General features: G+C 44.3%; 1 protein-coding gene and 1 long non-coding RNA gene across 4 annotated transcripts in view; one reads left to right on the plus strand and one right to left on the minus strand.

Annotated features, from left to right (window-relative positions):
* Positions 1–19,672, minus strand: part of TEX30 (testis expressed 30) — a 40,383-nt gene extending 20,711 nt beyond the window's left edge. Inside the window, exon 1 of one of the 2 annotated variants that reach the window (XM_082218887.1) lies at positions 19,612–19,672. The gene's annotated coding sequence lies outside the window, so the exon portion shown is untranslated. Of the gene's footprint in view, positions 1–19,607 lie in introns of both variants that reach the window. The other variant, XM_082218888.1, reaches the window with a different exon arrangement.
* On the plus strand, positions 8,285–10,929 carry LOC309531135. 2 transcript variants are annotated; one of them, XR_014219099.1, is made up of 3 exons: positions 8,285–8,593; positions 10,178–10,305; positions 10,633–10,929. It is a non-coding gene; the product is annotated as an uncharacterized lncRNA (long non-coding RNA). The 2 variants fall into 2 exon arrangements; XR_014219100.1 differs by having other exon boundaries at positions 10,695–10,929.
* Positions 19,673–19,691: the final 19 nt, after the last annotated feature.

Here is a 19,691-nt window from a genome sequence, read left to right on the forward strand (position 1 = left end):
ATCGTTCCTTGAGGCTACTGCTGAGAAGCTTGGCAGGCTTAACCTGGTTTTAAAATTGCAAGAGCCATTACCTGTCTCCCTGACCCCCACCCCCCGCTAAGCAGTCCTTTCTCTCCCTCGGATAAGCCTTTTCCTTTTATAAACGACTGTCATGTTGTCTCCTACCTACCTTTTAACTAAACTACACGGTCCCAAACACTGCAACCTTTCTTTGTAGGGCATTCGCTTTATCCCCCGTGGTCTTTTAAGTTGCCCTATTCTGAAAACTTTTGCAACTCTACAATATGCTTTTTGAGGTGAGGCAAGCAGAACTCGGATGGAGAGAGATTCAAAACAGGTGACTCCTCTCATGAGGAGAAGAGGGAAATAGAAAATACAGTTAGAAACCCTAAGCATAGGGATTTTTTTTCCAGGGAGAACTCACAGGAACTCTAAACGCCATTCTAAGAGAACAAGGGAGGTGTTCATGGTAAGTTCTGGCACCTTTCCCCCCTAGAAAAATAGCACTGCCTAAGCGTACCAACGCTTAGGGACGCGGGTGGCGCTGTGGGTTAAACCACAGAGCCTCGGACTTGCTGATCAGAAGGTCGGCAGTTTGAATCCCCACGACGGGGTGAGCTCCCATTGCTTGGTCCCTACTCCTGCCAACCTACCAGTTCGAAAGCACGTCAAAGTGCAAGTAGATAAATAGGTACCACACCAGCAGGAAGGTAAGATCTCACAGAGCATTTATGTTCAATAAAAAAAAAAACAATTGCAGAGCTGCTCCAAATTGGATTAGAACATCAGAAGTTGAGAAGGATGGTTTTTGGGTTGTTGCTGGGGTTTTTTTTGCCTGTGCCATTTTCCCAACTGTTGTTCAACGTACTAAGGGAAACTATAGGTTTCCCAGCCCCCAGTGTAACAAGCATAAGGGCGGAGTCTTTTGGGATCAAGATCAGGAGAATGGCCTGTGTTAGTTTCTGTGTTTCCTGCAGTGCTGCTGATTCAAACTAATCCAGGCCCTCCAAAAACTGCTTTCAAGTAAAAAATAAATAAATCCAGTGATGAATCTTGCACCAGGTAACATGCACTGTATTTTGACCAGCCATTGTTGTTGTTTAGTCATTTAGCCATATCAGACTCTTTGTGAACCCATGGACCAGAGCACGCCAGGCACTCCTGTCTTCCACTGCCTCCTGCAGTTTGGTCAAACCAGTGGCGTAGCGTGGGTTGTCAGTAATATGTGCCCCCTAACCCGTGGATTTGCGCCTCCTAACCCTAACCCCCAGATGCTGCGCCCGGTGCGGCCGGCCCCCCCTGCACCCCCATGCTACGCCACTGGGTCAAACTCATGCTGGTCGCTTCGAGAACACTGTCCAACCATCTCGTCCTCTGTCGTCCCCTTTTCTTTGTGCCCTCCATCTTTCCCAACACCAGGGTCTTTTCCAGAGAGACTTCTCTTCTCATGAGGTGGCCGAAGTATTGGAGCCTCAGCTTCAGGATCTGTCCTTCCAGTGAGCACTCAGGGCTGGTTTCCTTAAGAATGGATAGGTTTGATCTTCTTGCAGTCCGTGGGACTCTCAAGAGTCTCCTCCAGCACCATGACCCACCTATTGACCAACATATATACTGTTTAAAAGACGGCCGTAGACCCCAGACAAATGGTAAATGCTTTCCTGTGTTGTAAATATGTTACTACTGAAAAGAACTGCACTTCGCCACTTCCTTACTGAAATACTCAGGGCTACCAGAAGATACTACAGGGAAATATTATACTCAACCACCAGATCACTTGCTCCTTAGACTGCAGTATTTATTTTAACAACTACTGAGAGGCTGCGATAGATGCTATGATACATGCAAGTTTTGGCACCGTCACTCCTGATTTCTTATTGTGGATCATAGCAGCGTCGCAACCAGACCTCTCCTCCTGGTTTCAGTTTCCATCAGAAGCAGCAAGCCAAAGAGTTTTCCTGTTTCTGACAGTGTGGAGAATCAGTCATGTGCGTTGATCAGTCCTTTGTGACTTGGTTCCCTGGTCCAATGGTGCTGACCTCAAAATCCTTGCTAAAGCTAAGACTTGTCAGGCCCAGCTCAACAAGACCTTTCCCAAAACCCTTATTAGAAATGGCAAAATATTTCTTTAAAAAAAACACAACCCACCCCAACAAAGTCTATGCAAGACTATGTACACTACCTGCTAACTTCATTGTGTTACTCATCAAATGTAACTTGTTCAAAATCATTTCTTTCCTACCCTCCAACGTTTCTCCCATGAGAAAAGGGACATCCCATTCCATAACAATAATTTATACCCCACACATCTGACTGGGTTGCCACAGCCACTCTGGGCAACTTCCAACATATATAAAAACACAATAAAACATTAATAAAACTTCCCTATACAGGATTGCTTTCAGACAGCTCAGGGGTCTGATAACTCCCTACCTTCCAACATTTATCCAATGAAAATGAGACATCCTAAGGAAAAACTGGGCATTCTGGAATCAAATCAGAAACCGGGACGGCTTCTCTAAATCAGGGACGGCCCAGGAAAATAGGGACATTTGGAGGGTCTCTTCTTTCTACCCCAAATTCGACGGGGACTATCCTCAAACTTTTACACTGCCCAGTTTCAAATCAATCCGTTGAACAATTTTCTATAAGTTGTAGGCTGAAACGTCTTTGTTAATTGAATCCTATCACAATGTGTTGCAGTTATGGAAAGTACTGCATTTTGTTAAACTTTTCCTCTTATGCAAAAACCACAAAGAATCTTGTGGGGACCTTAAATACTAACAAATTTATTATAAGCTTTCATCAACTAGCATTCGCTGTATCAGATGTTTGAAGTGTTATCCCAAGACAAACACACATATATACTCATGTGGTCAACTAAAGCTTATGCCGATATATATATATATATATATATATATATATATATATATATATGCTTTCGTAGATTTTCACACACACACACACACACGGTTGCACAAGATCCTTTGTGGGTTTTGCTGTTACATGGCTATCCTTCTGCAAATATGAGCATTTTCAGGTTTCAAATTCAACAGCCAATTGATTGGACCAACAAAAGTGATTGTTTGAGCCATTCTGGATGCTGACTGCTTTAACGTCTTGCATTGGGTTGCTATCCTTGAGAGTATAACTCCATTGGAACCAGGGCAAGGTTTACATAAAGGTAAAGGTAAAGGGACCCCTGACCATTATGTCCAGTCGTGACCGACTCTGGGGCTGCGGCGCTCATCTCGCTTTATTGGCTGAGGGAGCTGCCGTACAGATTCCGGGTCATGGGGCCAGCATGACTAAGCCGCTTCTGGCGAACCAGAGCAGCACTCAGAAACGCTGTTTATCTTCCCGCCGGAGCGGTCCATATTTATCTACTTGCACTTTGACGTGCTTTCGAACTGCTAGGTTGGCAGGAGCAGGGACCGAGCAACGGGAGCTCACGCCGTCGCGGGGATTCGAACTGCCGACATTCTGATTGGCAAGTCCTAGACTCTGTGGTTTAACCCACAGTGCCACCGGGAGGATTAGCAAGGTGGAGCCCATTTACAGTACAAGGTTTACATATTGTACTGTAAATGGGCTCCACCTTGCTAATCCTCCCCCAATGGTCAATGGACTGGGGAGAGGGGAAGAGTAGTCAGCCTTATGATGTTGGGGGTGCAGAACAGGTAGACAACACTCCAGATTTCTTTGCCTGGTGCCATAGAGTGGGGGAGAGAGATCAGCCAGGTTCTTTTGCAGAAGCTGTTTAGTCCTAGAAGGAGCAGGGGTGGATGTTTCATTTTCCAGGCAGCTGCTAGTCATCTCTGCTAACCCCAAGAAGTGCATGAAGGCCTTGCCAGGGAAAAGGAGAGGATATCCACGAGTAGGCCTGGCTTCTTCTCTGGTAGTGATATTTTGCTTGTATAGTACAGATTTGCAGTGTGTCAGACCTGTTGCTACTCAAACACATGCTTTTGAGAAATGCTAATAAGCATGGGAAGTTGACTGAGCTAGAGAGGCTGCTAATAGCAGACATATGGTTGACCCTGAACTGATGGTCTTATTGACTTCTACACAAGATAGTTCCTGCCTGTGTGCACTTGCAGAACAGAACATTTGGAGTTTCTCCTACTGTCTTTCCTAGTCACTGCCCCATAATTCCTTGTAGTGTTGTGTCCAGCAGATGGACCCTCTAGGCATGCCAGGACTGAGGCGTGGAAGGGGAAGATCTCTATAACTAATTCGGGCAATTCACTCTTGCTTCTTGAACTTTCAGACTTGAGTTTTGCTGGGTGGCCTTGGGTAAACTGTTCTCTCTCAGACTAACCAGCCTCACAGGGTTTGCCATCATGAGCTCATTGCAGGAAGGGTGAGAAAGAAATGTGGTAAATAAATAAACTGCTCTTCCCATCACTGCAACAGATGGGGAAAGCATGGCTCCAAGAGAAAAAAAATGTTTATACTAAACTTTTCTACCAAAACCACTGCTGCATCAGCAGGTCTGAAGAGCACCATTGATAACTATCCTCACTGAATTCATTTCAGACGTACCTTTTTACTTGCTCACTAAAACTTTCCATTTTGCAGCTTTGTAGACTGGCTCAACAGGAATAAGCCACAGATGTTGCTGAACTCCACACCAGCTTGCAGGCAGGTGTGGGGGACTCCTTGCTCCTGAACTGTGAAGGACCAGCTATGCAGCCTGGGGGTCATTTTGGACTCACAGCTGTCCTTGGAGACGCAGGTCAATTCTGTATCCAGGGTGGCTGTCTACCAGCTCCACCTGGTACGCAGGCTGAGACCCAGCCCACAGACTGTCTTGCAAGAGTGGTGCATGCTCTAGTTATCTCCTGTTTGGACTACTGCACTGCGCTCTACATGGGGCAACGTTTGAAGGTGACCTGGAAACTACAACTAATCTAGAATGCGGTGACTGGGAGTGGCTGCTGGGACCATGTAATACTGGGGACTCAGCTATACAGTTGCAAATGAAACATTACAATGTGACACTAGATATCAATGATGAGCCTTATGGAAAATTCAACGTGTTTTTAAAAAATGCTTTTAAAAAACCATTTTCAGAATGTTTTTCCATATGTGTGTAGATTCCACCTGGATCTGCATTGGCGCCCAGTAAATTTCTGAGCATTATTCAAAGTGTTGGTTCTGACCTTTAAAGTGTGGGCCCCACTACGAAGAAGACCCTCTGTCTGGTTCCCTGTAACCTGACTTCACTGCTGGCAGTGAGGGAACCACCAGAAGGCCCTTGGAGCTAGATCTCAGTGTCCCAGCTAAACAACGGGAGTGGAGACAGTCCTTCAGGTATACAGAGCCAAGGCCGTTTAGGGCTTTATAAAGATCTGCACCAACACTTTGAATTGTCCTTGGAAATGTATCGGGAGCCAATGTAGAGCTTTTAGGATTGGTGTTATATGGTGCTGGTGGACACTCCCAGTCATCAGTCTGGCAGCTGTGTTCTGGATTAATTGTAGTTTGAGTCACCTCAACACTGGTAGAATGTACAGTGGTACCTCAGGTTACGTACGCTTCAGGTTACAGACTCCGCTAAGCCAGAAATAGTTCTTCAGGTTAAGAACTTTGCTCCTGGATGAGAACAGAAATTGTGCTCCGGCAGCACGGCAGCAGCAGGAGGCCCCATTAGCTAAAGTGGTGCTTCAGGTTAAGAACAATTTCAGGTTAAGTACGGACCTCCGGAACGAATTAAGTACTTAACCCAAGGTACCACTGTATTAGGCTCCTGGTTTGAGCACAAGAACGGGTGCCCATAAAACAAAACTTGGCAACCAGCACAAAAGTGACATTTGGTTGAACTTGTATTCCAAAGCAATCTCCAGATGAGAAGTAGGAACACATGAAGATACCGTACATAATTATTTTCCATTTTGGTCAGGTAGAAGAGAATGGGAAATTATAAACCTTACTGGGCAAGGCAGACTTCAGTCTGCTGTCTCTCATTTGATGCCACAAAGTTTTCCTTGCAATTTCTGAGTTGGCCTCTACGGTGAAATGAAAAACCAATCCTCACTTTGTAAATATGCTATCACACTGTTTATTTGAAATGGTGCAGTGCTGCAGAGGACTCCCAAGACTGTAATTTGAGTTGCTGATCATAAACTGTCTAAGCCGTTCTTCTTTCCTGGTATTCACTTGCACTGAACCTGAAGATTAATTTACAGTCTGTTATGTGGTCAAGGATATTTAGGACAAATAGGAAGAATCGTTGATAAACTCTGGCAACCAACTTCTTTCTAAGAAAACGATGCATCTTATAAGTGGACTAGGAAAAGTATATTTATACTTGTTTAGATGTACAGCCACCATCTGCCTGTGATTTTAATATTTTTTATCTGCTGGTTAACTCTTGTAGCTTTCATAAGAATAGTAACATATCCTGTTAGGATTGTGAAATCTGCCAATTCAACTTGAAATGGAGGTTGCTATCATATACAGTATAAGCACTGCGGGGGGCAGGAATGGTACCAACATCACCTCAGGCACCATTTTGGAGGTTTTCTAAAAAAAAAAAAAGCTCAGGATGTCCTGGTTTTTTACTTTTTGAAATATGGCAGCCCCATGGAATTGCGAGAGATGCTGTGAACGAGCTTGCATTCCTGAGTTTGGGTTTATTATATATGTCAGTCTTAAACTGTACAGGCTAATCAAATTGGTGAGCATTTAAATGAACAACTGCAAAGTCCAGTTTAAAAATGGATTTATGGCTAAATTTATTTGATTTTATTTTATTTAGGGCAACCCAGTCTGGTGGGTGGGGTAGTAAAACAACAACAACAATATAAATATAAATATAAATATAAATATAAATATAAATATAAATATAAATATAAATATAAATATAAATATAAATATAAATATAAATATAAATATAAATATAAATATAAATATAAATATAAATATAAATATAAATATAAATAATATAACTATAACTATAACTAATAACTCCCTATTTTTATCGGAGAAATGTTGGAGGTTAGTATTTCCCACCATATTAACTACTGATTGCTTTTGTTCACTCCACTATGTTTATAAAATGTCAGAGCTTTATATGTGCAAGAACCTAACTGTTAGCTCCGTTCTAGGATTTGTAACTCTGGAGGAAGGCAAACTTCAGCAGCCTTGTAATATACTATGAGACAAACCTGATACATTGCCATAGTGGCTGCAGTGGCATCCACAGGACTTTCATACGCTAACCCTCCTGCTTTATGGGAATGTGAGGAAGCAGATCTAACCTGAGAGATCTTTACGGCTCCCTTGAGAAGGGCTTTGCACTCTTATCCCTCCCCAGTCCCCAGCCAGGGACCTAGGGAACATCAGGGTTATCCAAGTGCGGAGGGGATGGGCCTTGCAGAATTTTGCTGCATATGCAACGTGCCACAAAGCAGTATCTTATTTTTTAAAAGCGGTTCCCTGGCAAAACGCAGCTCAGGGGTGCTACGCGCCGATGTGCCGAAACGATGGAGTACTGTTCCACCGGAGCTAGGGAGCTGACAAACACGAGGGTGAGGCAACCTAACACCTTATTAGCATCATAAATTTTACGCTGCATTCCAAGAACGACCCGTCTCGTGTTTCTGGTTCATACTCTGGAAACGATCGCAGCCCTGGGAAACTTGTGGCTCGATATTATTCATGTAAAGTTCCAAGTGCAAGGGGGGGGGGGAATGCAATTTGGGACTGGTCTTTAAATTTGTTGCCGTTGAGCCAACAAGTTGCCGGTAAGTGACTGGAGAGGTTTTGGCCTAGAATATGCAGCCTACTCGAAGGTCAGATTTTTATTACAGTGGATATAATACGATGATATGATACATACATACCCTATTTCTGGTTTAGAAATAGGTTTAGAAACCTGCTGGAATGCAAGTTGGGCAGAAAAGAAACAGGAAGAAATGCTGCACCTGTTCACATATGTTTACCATACGGTTTAAATTAAGCTTTCTGCAGTGTGATGTGGGAGGTACTTGCAGGCTGTAGCTCAGTGGCAGAGAACATGCATTGCGTGGACAGGCAAAGTCTCCCAGATCCCGGGTGCCCCCCCCCGTCATGTGGAATAACGACTCAAGACAACGTGCTATGGGATTAAATTGGCCACAACTTTATTATATTTCAGATGTGGGTAGACCTTGGCTCAGGCACTGGACGTTATCCCTCCCCAGTCCCCAGCCAGGGACCTAGGGAACATCAGGGTTATCCAAGTGCGGAGGGGATGGGCCGGCTCTGGAGAACATATGTTCAAGCAGAGATATCTGGGAGAGCAATGATGACCTCTCAGCGTACGGTCAAAGCCTCCCCTCAGAAACCCCTTTAACTGGGAACCCTGGTATTGCCGCTGCAAAGAGGTGCCCAAGGATTCCGCCCAAGGCCTGATACCGCCAAAGTTGTGACGTTTTGCTACAGGAAAGGCAAAACCTGCCAATGCAGGGGAATTCCTTTCCGGCCCTTTAACAGCGACCTTGACGTAGCAGCGCCTGCATACCTGTGAAGAAAAGTTATCATGCAAAATAAGACTTAACTGAGGGTGGATAGGGTGGGAGAAGCTCTGGAGCCAAGTGAGGATTCCTAGGTAAGACCCTCCCTCTATTGTGTGGGCAGGTAATCCCTCCCCTACCTGGCCTGGCCTCCTTGGCAACGCTTCCCCCAGGTGGGATTGGACAACTGACTGAGGTAGTCGGAGACCTCCAGGTATCCCACCTGGGAGAAGGCGAAGCCAAGCCTATGCTGATGGAGCCGCTCGAGATCCAGGGGCTGCGTGCATCACACAAAGGTCGCCCCCCGTTTTATGTGGGGAGTGGTCATTGTATGCAAAAGGTCCCAGTTTTAGTCTGAAGCATCTTCAGGTAGGGCAGGGAAATACTGGAAACCTTGGAAAACCATTGCTTTCCGGTTTACACAATACTGAACTAGGCAGACCAGTTCTTTTTCTTTTCTGCTACTTCAATTGATTGATTTACAGAAGGGATTTTAATGGCATTAGAGCATTCCCCAAAGTTCAGTATCCATTTGTCTTTTTGCCACGTGAAATAAATAGAACTAGTAAAATCTCATCCTCTAAGGTTGTTCCATAGTTACCCACAGCACTTCCAGAGTGTCACTATTTTAACAAACCTACTTCCCTCCCATATTGCGGTAAGAAGAGTGGCAGGCTGCATATATGCCATACATCTGAAGCACATGACTTCCCCCAAGGAATCCTGGGAACTGTAATTTGTTGTGGGCACTGGGGATTATACGTCTGTCTGGGCTAAACTACAGTTCTCAGGATTCTTTGAGTTTGTTTTGAACGTGTTAGCTAAATGAACTGGAAAGAGTGGGATAGAATTTATTGGCGTGAACTTCCTGTCCAGCAAATCGGAACGAGTGCTCCATAATTCCTCAGCACCATCTAATTCTCCCCCCCCCCCAAGAAATCAAGATGAATACTCAGTAAAGAGGATGTCTGGAAGTCATTCATTGCTGGTCTTCAGCTGATGTTTCCCCTGTTCACAAAGACTGTAAGATCATGCCAAGTATTCTCAAGGTCTGTATCTCCTTTAGCCTTCTGTATCTGCATGGTTATTATTTCTAGTTAAGCAGTGTCTCAGATCTGCTCTTTCCACAGTGCTATTGGTACCTGCTCCTCTGTCTCTGCCACCACCAGATGAGCAGCTGCCAATAAAAAAGGCATTATCTTTGCCCTACAATCTTTATTTTCTCCACCCAATATTGATAATAGTTTTGATTCTTTTCTTTTTACCTTCTTCCATTACGTCATCACAATATGTACTTGCTACCCTGCAATCCCACTCCATGTGGAAATGTGTTTCATTCCCTCCATACACACCCCAGCAAACTTACTGTTTGATAGACTTAACCAGGCATAGACAAACTCGGCCCTCCAGATGTTTTGGGGCTACAACTCCCATCATCCCTAGCTAACAGGACCAGTGGTCAGGGATGATGGGAACTGTAGTCCCAAAACATCTGGAGGGCCTATGCCTGGACTTAACTTACTTTACATAGAATAAACAAATGCATTTCTGAAATAATTCTGTCATGTTTTTGCCAAAACTGCCCTATGAGATCTCTATTAATATGTCTTGGACCACTGAAAGCAATGCATTTGAATCCTCCTTGCATACCACATTAAGCCTTTCTGTTGTTTTTGTAGACTCCTGTATTTTTATTATACCAGACCTTTCATTTAACTGGAGAAGTAATGATTTATATTGCTGGTTTGCCCACCAATCTTTTGGCAGATAAGTAGAGGCTTGGAGAGAGACCTGCCATACAGTTCAGGTAGGTTAAACATGCACACATGAAACTTAAAAAACCAAAACCCTGCCTAGGAGCATCCCTCCAGTTGTTCACAGTGCACAAACAGCTAAATTTGCATCTGCACTGCATGAATTACAAAAAATACTGAAAATATTTGGCATCCTGCTTCAGAAAGCTTTCACCTTGAAAGTTACTTGGTGGGCTCTTCACTTTCTCTTTATGGATTTCTCTGCTAATGCTGTAATGAAATTACTTCTGCTTTCCCCCACTTTATCTGCCTAAACAGCTGTTAGGATAACCGGCTCACTTTCCATAAGCCTTAAATACCATATTACCCTTCTTTGCCAGATTGGAAATAATGAGATCAAAGGAACAACATATCTGAAATGCATGTTGGTTTTCATTGTTAGCTCTGCTGGTAATATTTCACCCGTGGGGCCAGTGACATCGCATGAGAATCGGAGAGGGGGAGAGTTCTCTGCTAAAGCCAGCCATTCTTTCTACCTGCCGCTTCAGTGCTATTAATAGACAATTTAAACAACAGCTCTCAAGGTCTGCCAGATATAAACATTTCAGATGCTTTTTCTGTGCATTTTCAACAAAACGGGTGACTTTGTAGAATACGTTTTTACTCGGCATCCAAATCAAGAGTAAGACTGCCAACTTTTTTTCCTTTTGGGGCTCCCAAGCCTTGCATACTTGTAAAACAAGGAACAATTCAGCAGGCACTGCTTTTCTCGATGTGGGGAACCCTCCTCCCCCTCCATGTCCCCAAAGCATGCTGCAGGCATCACAGGGCTCTTCCCCCTCCCTCCATGTGCCAGGAAAAGTGAAAGCTAGTGAATTATGGTATGTCATACATCCATTAAAGGCGTTGGAGCTCTTCCAGAACAAAAGTTGGCAACCCCGAACATTTTTCAGAACCATTTTAATCCAGAAATTGGCCATCCCAATTTCCCACATGTCCCCACACGTTCGGAATAAAAACGTGTGGGAAACGTGTGTGTATCTGAAGAAGTGTGCATGCACACGAAAGCTTATACCAAGAACTAACAAAGTTGGTCTTTAAGGTGCTACAGGAAGGAATTTTTTTGTTCGGAATAAAGTTGCTGTGACATGTAAATGTTTCCAAAAGTCAAAAATAGGAAGGGTCTATTTTAGAATCCAACCCATTTATTTGCTAATGCATAGTTATCTTGAAAGAAACAAAGACAGAGGATTGGGAAGTGCTAGTCGGAAAACATGAATCCTCCTCTTCCCAAGGCAGCTCTGCAAAGTTTAATTTGCATTTCCCCCCAGATGTTGGCTTCTGGTAAGAACCTAATTTAGCATCATAGCATGTAACAAGATGCACAGGACGTTTTCTGAAAAGCCCTCATCCATCTCTGTGAACCAGTGAAGACAAGAGTGAGTCAAAGCACCCAATATATCACAGAGTTAAAGAGCTGTCCAACGGTGATCTCCATGCTTTCAATTAGCACTGTCTCAATAGGAACTCCTAAGATGGCGCACCTTTCTAAACACACCGACACATATCACCTGCTGTCTGTTCAGCAGCTGAACTCGCATAAATCCTTGCATTACAGTTAGACTCGTACAGCTTATTTGGCATACAAGGACCTGAGTTTTGGAGAGCACGTTTCCCAAAGGGGTATCAGCGCCATTAACCCAAAGTCTGCACTGGCTTTATATTTTCCTGTCGGAGAGAGATGTCTGCAAACAGCCAATTATGTGGGATTCGGCCATCCACTTGGATTCCTAGCCACATGCCTAAATAAGGAATTGCACTTGAGGGGCAAGAGATGGCTATTCACATCTCTCAGTTCATAACCCTGGCATTGGTTCAGGAAAAATGTAGGCTTTGGTCATAGGAGTTTGAGCAATGCTCTGGTAGTGTGACTTGTTTATTGATTTATCCCCAGCATAAATTTGACATTGTGGTATCCGGGTGACTAAAGATCTAAAAACTACTGTGTGTAATGTTATAGGAGTTGGATAAATATATGCAGTGCAATTTCCATCTACAGAAATGGCCTCCCGCTGAAACATATTCGTAAGTAACCCCACCCGCGGTTTTAAATGCCATTCCTACAAATTAGCCACATTTTCTCACAATGCCCATTCAGATGCAAGCTTCTTAGCACAACCGATAGGTCAGGATCTCATCAACCCACAACATTATAATTTAGGGAATGTAACATTTAACCCGTTCTCCATCCACTATGATTTCATGCTGCAGTACTTTCTCATTTTATTTTACGGTACTTCTCAAACTTTCCACATTTGGGGAACTCTTCTCCATGTTAGATGGTCTGTTATCAAACCCTTGCGTGCAGCAGAGAAATCTGGGCTTCTCTTCCGTGGCACACAGTGAATTGAGAGTCTCATGCTTCATTGCCATCCTATGGGAATTGACAATATTCTCTTGAACATACTAAACATTCCAAGTGGATGGCTCAGTTGGTTAGAGTGCAGTGCCAGTAACAACAAGGTTGCAGGTTTGATCCCTGTGTGGGAGAGCTGCATATTCCTGCATTGCTGGGGGGTAGGGGTGGACTAGAGGATCCTGAGCGCCAGTGTGGTGTAGTGGTTAAGAGCGGTAGACTCGTAATCTGGTGAAACAGGTTCGATTCCCTGCTCCTCCACATGCAGCTGCTGGGTGACCTTGGGCCAGTCACACTTCTCTGAAGTCTCTCAGCCCCACTCACCTTACAGAGTGTTTGTTGTGGGGGAGGAAGGGAAAGGAGAATGTTAGCCGCTTTGAGACTCCTTCGGGTAGTGATAAAGCGGGATATCAAATCCAAACTCTTCTTCTTCTTGCATTCCATGATTCTGTGATTCTCCTGTGGCTTCCTATTGTAGAGCCCGCCCAATATATTTTGAAGTTGACTCTTACTTCCAGCGACAATGGGATAGTGTCCTCTACCACCCCTGCAACCAGCAGATTTGTTTAAGAGGTGCAGGATACACCAGAGGGTTGATCTTGCTGCTCTTTCAACACCTCCCATCATCTATGGCTGATACGGTTTCCTCAGTTTGCTTACTGATAGGGCTGGCCTTGCAAGGCAATTATCAGCAGTGGCAGGGAAGCTGCCTTTCAGGGAAGCTTGTCTCCAGTGACTAACCTCGCTGAGAAATCCCTAACCAGCTTCTTGGGAACCCCAGGGAAAGGGCTTCTCCCAACCAAGCTTGCAAACCACTTTTCCAGTAGATGTTGTATTAGATCAGCTAACGGAAGTGCTATTCATTCATTTTATTGTTTCGCTGCTTTAATGAGAGTCTGGCCTTGTAGAAATCGGCACCCTTAAGAGTAGATGCCAAACAGCTTAGCGATTAAGAACTGATGAAGGTAGTGATTTAAAGGAACCCTTTCACCAGGGATATTTGTAATTCACACAAATTCAGAGAAGCAGATCTAACTGGGGGCTTCCAGAATTAAGTCCCAGCTCTTTCCTGGTCCCTTTCTGTGATTCCTTAACATGCACACCCAGCTTCGTCAACCCCCTGCCCTCAGCTGGGAGGAAGAGTCATCTTTGGTACCCAAATTTTCTCACTTTCCAGAGATCATGCAACATTACAGTTAAAGTGGCCACCTTCAGAATAACCAACAATGAAATCATATCTAGCATTCTTCTTTAATATTGTTGTTGTTGTCGTTTAGCCGTGTCCGACTCTTTGTGACCCCATGGACCAGAGCATGCCAGGCACTCCTGTCTTCCACTGCCTCCCTCAGTTTGGTCAAACTCATGCTGGCATCTTCGAGAACACTGTCCAACCATCTCGTCCTTTGTCGTCCCCTCCTCCTTGTGCCCTCAGTCTTTCCCAGCATCAGTGTCTTTTCCAGGGAGTCTTCTCTTCTCATGAGGTATTGGAGCCTCAGCTTCAGGATCTGTCCTTCCAGTGAGCACTCAGGGCTGATTTCCTTCAGAATGGAGAGGTTTGATCTTCTTGCAGTCCATGGGACTCTCAAGAGTCTCCTCCAGCACCATAATTCAAAAGCATCAATTTAATATTAGGAACGTCACCCCCCCCCGCTGCCTCTCCTTATATTCCTAAGTCCCACCGAGTTCCCAGGTGAGTATTGGGTTGCAGCCTCAATCTCCATAAAGATTACTCGTGTTTTCCAGAACATGTAACTGTTGCCCGTTTCATTCCTAGCATATTATCCTCATGCTGTGTTACTCCCATCATGCACAAATAGCTTGACGACGTGAGGTTTGCCAAAATTCTGAGCTAAATCCCTAGAGCATCTCTGCTGGGCCCTCTCTTTCATCACCTCTGGAAAAATACGTTTCACAGAAAGCAAATGTTTTTATAGGCAGCAATGAAATTAAATGAAGCATATTGTTTAGGTTTAGATGCTCTCGGAGGAAAATACGGCATTGTATCCAGTGCTTTCCCTAGGTAGGCTTGGTGGGTGGGGTTCACTGTAGCTTGAGTGACTCCCTTGATTAGATCCAGGTGTGAATGAGTGAGAATAATAATAATAATAATAATAATAATAATAATAATAATAATAATTTATTTATACCCCGCCCATCTGGCTGGGTTCCCCCAGCCACTCTGGGAGGCTTCCAACAAAATATTAAAATACAGTAATGCATCAAACATTAAAAGCTTCCCTAAACAGGGCTGCCTTCAGATGTCTTCTAAAAGTCTGGTAGTTGTTTATTTCTTTGACATCTGGTGGGAGGGCATTCCACAGGGCGGGTGCCACTACCGAGAAGGCCCTCTGCCCTGTAACTTGGCTTCTCGCAGTGAGGGAACTGCCAGAAGGCCCTCGGCACTGGACCTGTGTCCAGGTAGAACGATGGGGGTGGAGACGCTCCTTCTATTTGCATTTAAAAACAAACTTAATTTGTACTTTCCCAAACAACATGCAGAGCAAACACAGCCATTCTTCAGAATTTGCACTTACCAGAATTTCATATCCTCCAACATTTCTCCAATGGAAAATAGGGACATCTTAATAAGAATTACATAATGATAGTAATACCCAATCCATCTGACTGGGTTGCCCGAGTCACTCTGGGTGGCTTCCAACATATATAAAAGCATTAAAAATTAAAAAGCTTCCCTATAAAGGGCTGCCTTCAGAAATCATCTAAAGGTTGTTTAGTTACTCATCTCTTTGGCTCAGCGGTCACATAACTCCATACCCTCCAACACTTCTCTGATGAAAATAGGGACGTCCTAAGAAAAGGTGGGACGTTCTGGGATCGGATCAGAAAACCAGGATGGCTTCTGTAAATCTGGAACTGTCCCTGGAAAATAGGAACACTTGGAAGGCCTGGAATCCAGCAATGCAGTTCCCTAACGAAGTAACGTAGTACAAAAATGCATATTCTAAAAGGTTCAAATGAGTGCATATATTAATGAAAAGAACATACAAAGAACCTGCCAGGTTTCAGGGAATTGTGTTGCAATTACAAAAATAGCATACAAAATGTGTACAGGAGGAGAAATTCTCCCAAAAATACTGATGAAGTTGCACAGCTTTTCTAAAAATTGCAAACTGAAGTGAAAATGTGGAGAAGAAGAAGAAGAGTTTGGATTTGATATCCCGCCTTCCACTCCCCTTCAGGAGTCTCAAAGCGGCTAACATTCTCCTTTCCCTTCCTCCCCCACAACAAACACTCTGTGAGGTGAGTGGGGCTGAGAGACTTCAAAGAAGTGTGACTGGCCCAAGGTCACCCAACAGCTGCATGTGGAGGAGCAGGGAATCGAACCCGGTTCCCCAGATTATGAGACTACTGCTCCTAACCACTACACCACACTGGCTCTCTGGAGAAGATAACTCAGATTATAAAAAAGAGAGAGAAAACCTGAAAGCAAAATTAGCATATTTGCCCATCCCTAGGTAAGGGATGGGACGTGGGTGGCGCTGCGGGTTAAACCACAGAGCCTAGGACTTGCCGATCAGAAGGTCGGCAGTTTGAATCCCCGTGACATGGTGAGCTCCTGTTGCTCAGTCCCTGCTCCTGCCAACCTAGAAATTCGAAAGCATGTCAAAGTGCAAATAGATAAATAGGTACCGCTCCGGCAGGAAGGTAAATGGCATTTCCGTGCACTGCTCTGGTTCGCCAGAAGCAGCTTAGTCATGCTGGCCACATGACCCGGAAGCTGTACACCGGCTCCCTCGGCCAGTAAAGCGAGATGAGCGCCACAACCCCAGAGTCAGTCACGACTGGACCTAATGGTCAGGGGTCCCTTTACCTTTACCTTTAGGTAAGGGATGGATGGATTACCCCAGGCTAGTAGTGGGAAAGGAGCCTTGCTTCCTTTCTAGGTTGCAGAGGAAGCAAGCCCTGCACCCCTGAGATCAGGCATGGCCAAACTTGCCCCCCCAGCTGTTTTGGGACTACAACTCCCATCATCCTAGCTAACAGGACCAGTGGTCAGGTATGATGGGAATTGTAGTCCCAAAACAGCTAGAGGGCCAAGTTTGGCCATGCCTGCCTTAGATGAATTTCTGGAACTACTCATTTACCTTTTAGTGGTACATCTAGTCTCTTGGCACATTGAGATCTGGTTTATATGTGTTGATCTTTGGAAGATCAATGGAATTAGACTACTAGACAACGCAGAATTTTGCATGGACTTATATTATTCCCGCTGTGAGTTTGGTGCAGAGTCCAAAAACTAACACCGCTCTTACAGAGTTGCTCACGGATACACGTTGATTGCATGGAATGAAAAAGGGATCTGCGAGCTGTTGCCTAGCTGCAGGTACAAACACAATCTATTCTTCAGAGCAGAAGGAAGAGGCCTCCTCAGAATTTCACTTTTTGGATGAATTCAAGAGCAATGTCTACTCAACAAGTTTGGACATGAGAGACAGGTTGGGCAGAGAGGAGCTGGGAGACCTGCCCCGCTAAATCTTCCTGCTTGCCCCTTCCCCAACCAGTGCTTAAATTTATTACAGAAATTACTTCTTAAATGTACAGGATATATTATTTGGAATCTGTCTGCCATGAAAAATCATGAAACTAGCACCAGAAGGCAGAGATTAAGAGGAAGGAAGATTGACAAGTCAAGACTCAAATGGTAGGCAGACGTTTCCTACCTGGCCAATGAGATAGCAAAAAACAACCAAGAGCAATCACTGTGGCAGGGAAGTGGGGTTCAGTAGTCTCTGCTTGCTGGGCCGAGGAAGGAGTCACTTAGCTGAAGCGGCAGCAGCAGCAGCAGCAGCAGCAGCAAAAGTGTTGCTTGTTAAACTGATGATGTTCTTATTTTTCACACAAAGCCTTCTCAGATGTTAAATTGTGGGCAATTTCAGACATCCTGTTTATTGAGCATTCATCCCGATTTGTTTGCAGGGAGATTAGGTAATGTGGAGTATTTAACGAGCATCTGTGCCAATCTGTTTGTGGGAAGTTTGTATGACATTGCGCAAAGAAATGTTATCCCACACATTCCAGTGCATTTTCTCATCACTTTTCATATCGCGAAAAGCCCAGTCTTTTAGGAAAGCAGGTTTGTTGCACAGGACCTCTAAGTTAACCACAATTACGGTACAACACCAGAGTTGCTGTTGCATGGCTGAAGTTGAATCCCACCTCAAAATGGCAACACCCATATCTCGCATTTGCTGAGTGTTTGCTCTGATTGTTCGCGGGGTGGTCACATGGCCACGAGTATTCATTGCAAAATGTTTGTATGTCTTCACATCAACAATTTGTTCATGTCACATTTTTTAGTGCAGTTCTCCATCACTGTCCAAAATGAAGATAGATGATTTGGGCTACCATAGAAGGAACAAAAATGTTGGTGGAGCTCTTGCTCCACTTGCTCACTTGGTTAGGTCAGTTGCCGGGGGACAGTGCCAAAACTAAAGACGTTTAGCGATGAATTTTGCCCGGGGCGAAGCCTGCAGAGGGCACCATGGATGGTCTCAGCCCACCAGCCAATTCGCAATGAGCCTGGGCTGTCCGGCCACCTCCCCATAGTTCCAAAACAATTTTGCTTTTGCCTTTGTGTGTTAGTCCATGTCTGTGGGGGTGCCCAGGACAGCTGCTTTGGGCTGTGGTGCCATGTCCTCTGTGTGCCTTTGCACTGCTTGGTGGTGGGCAGCTGCCTCTGGGAGAATTTGACTAGATCCATCACGGGCAGACAGACCCGTGGAGTTACCCTGAAATCTGTGTGTTCAAAAGATATGGTAAATGAATTACACAGAGCCCGTTAGGAATGCTACTCTCTGTACTAGAACACAGGGCACACTCTCTGTGTACAAATATTTCTTGTTCCAGTGGCATCAGGGGATAATGTGTAGGCCCCTATTGTTGGAACTGTGCGTGAGGTCTAAGTCCAGTTCCACTCTGTGCCTAGGTAGGAGGCTGTTCAGAACAATCTGCAGCATGCCTTGATTTCTGCAAAAGAATGGTACACTGCGAACATAATACATAATGAGTACGTTACATACCGTACTCCCGTTGTTAGGTGCCATGTTCTTTCTTTAAAGCGCTGGCAACAAATACCCAAAATAGTAAAATCTGAACAAACAATTCAACAACAACAACAACAACAACAACAACAAAAAGGCTGATTACAACAAGAAACAAATGGTTAAACCAGAAAATGAATCATAATGCAGATAACACTTTAAAAAATATTCCCAATTTGGTAAATAATTTGGTGAAGAACCGGTCTCTTTGGCCCAGAATAGAGATTGCTAGAAATTCATGGCACACTAGCTCAGTTTAAAGATACAGTCAACAAGACACCTGAAATCTCTGACTTGGCTGGGGAAAGAAATGCACAACAACTGGTGCCAGGACATGAGGAGAAAGGGAGTAGGTTAAAAGCACGTGGTTTCTCCCCAACAAAATTCCAAATTGTATCAAAAACTTAATTCTGCAGTTAACATATTCTAGCTGGGAAGTGATGAGTGGAAACGTGAGAATGATTGATCCCATGCCAATCCCTGCACAGGCCACTGGGGATTGGAGTAGATAACATTTGAGGTTCCTCCAGACTCTAAAAATCTATGATACATAGAGCCCTGTTTAATTTGACCTTGCATTATTAGAATGAACGAATGTCAAATCTACTTAAAGCTGCTTCCTTGTCCTTGGATATTTTTTATGTTATTTGGAAGAGAGAAACTGTTTTCTCTCCATACATTGAAAATTATGAATTGGAGCTGGTGTATCTATCAGCGGCCGCTAGCATGTTGGAATATACAGCTCTGCGATAAGATATTAAGGTGTAGTTTCTCCGCCGGAATGTTTATTGGGAGACGTGCTACCAATTTTAATATACCCATAACATGCACATAGCAAGTCATATCATATCAGCTAAGTTCATATCATAATCGTCACTTACTACTTCAGCATAGAGAACACAATGAAGATGGCTCAGTTTACTTCCACTTGCCTGTATGCAGAATGGAAACCATGACAGGG

The sequence above is a fragment of the Podarcis vaucheri genome, assembly GCF_965113315.1.
Source record: "Podarcis vaucheri genome assembly, chromosome: 4".
NCBI classification, from domain to species: Eukaryota; Metazoa; Chordata; class Lepidosauria; order Squamata; family Lacertidae; genus Podarcis; species Podarcis vaucheri.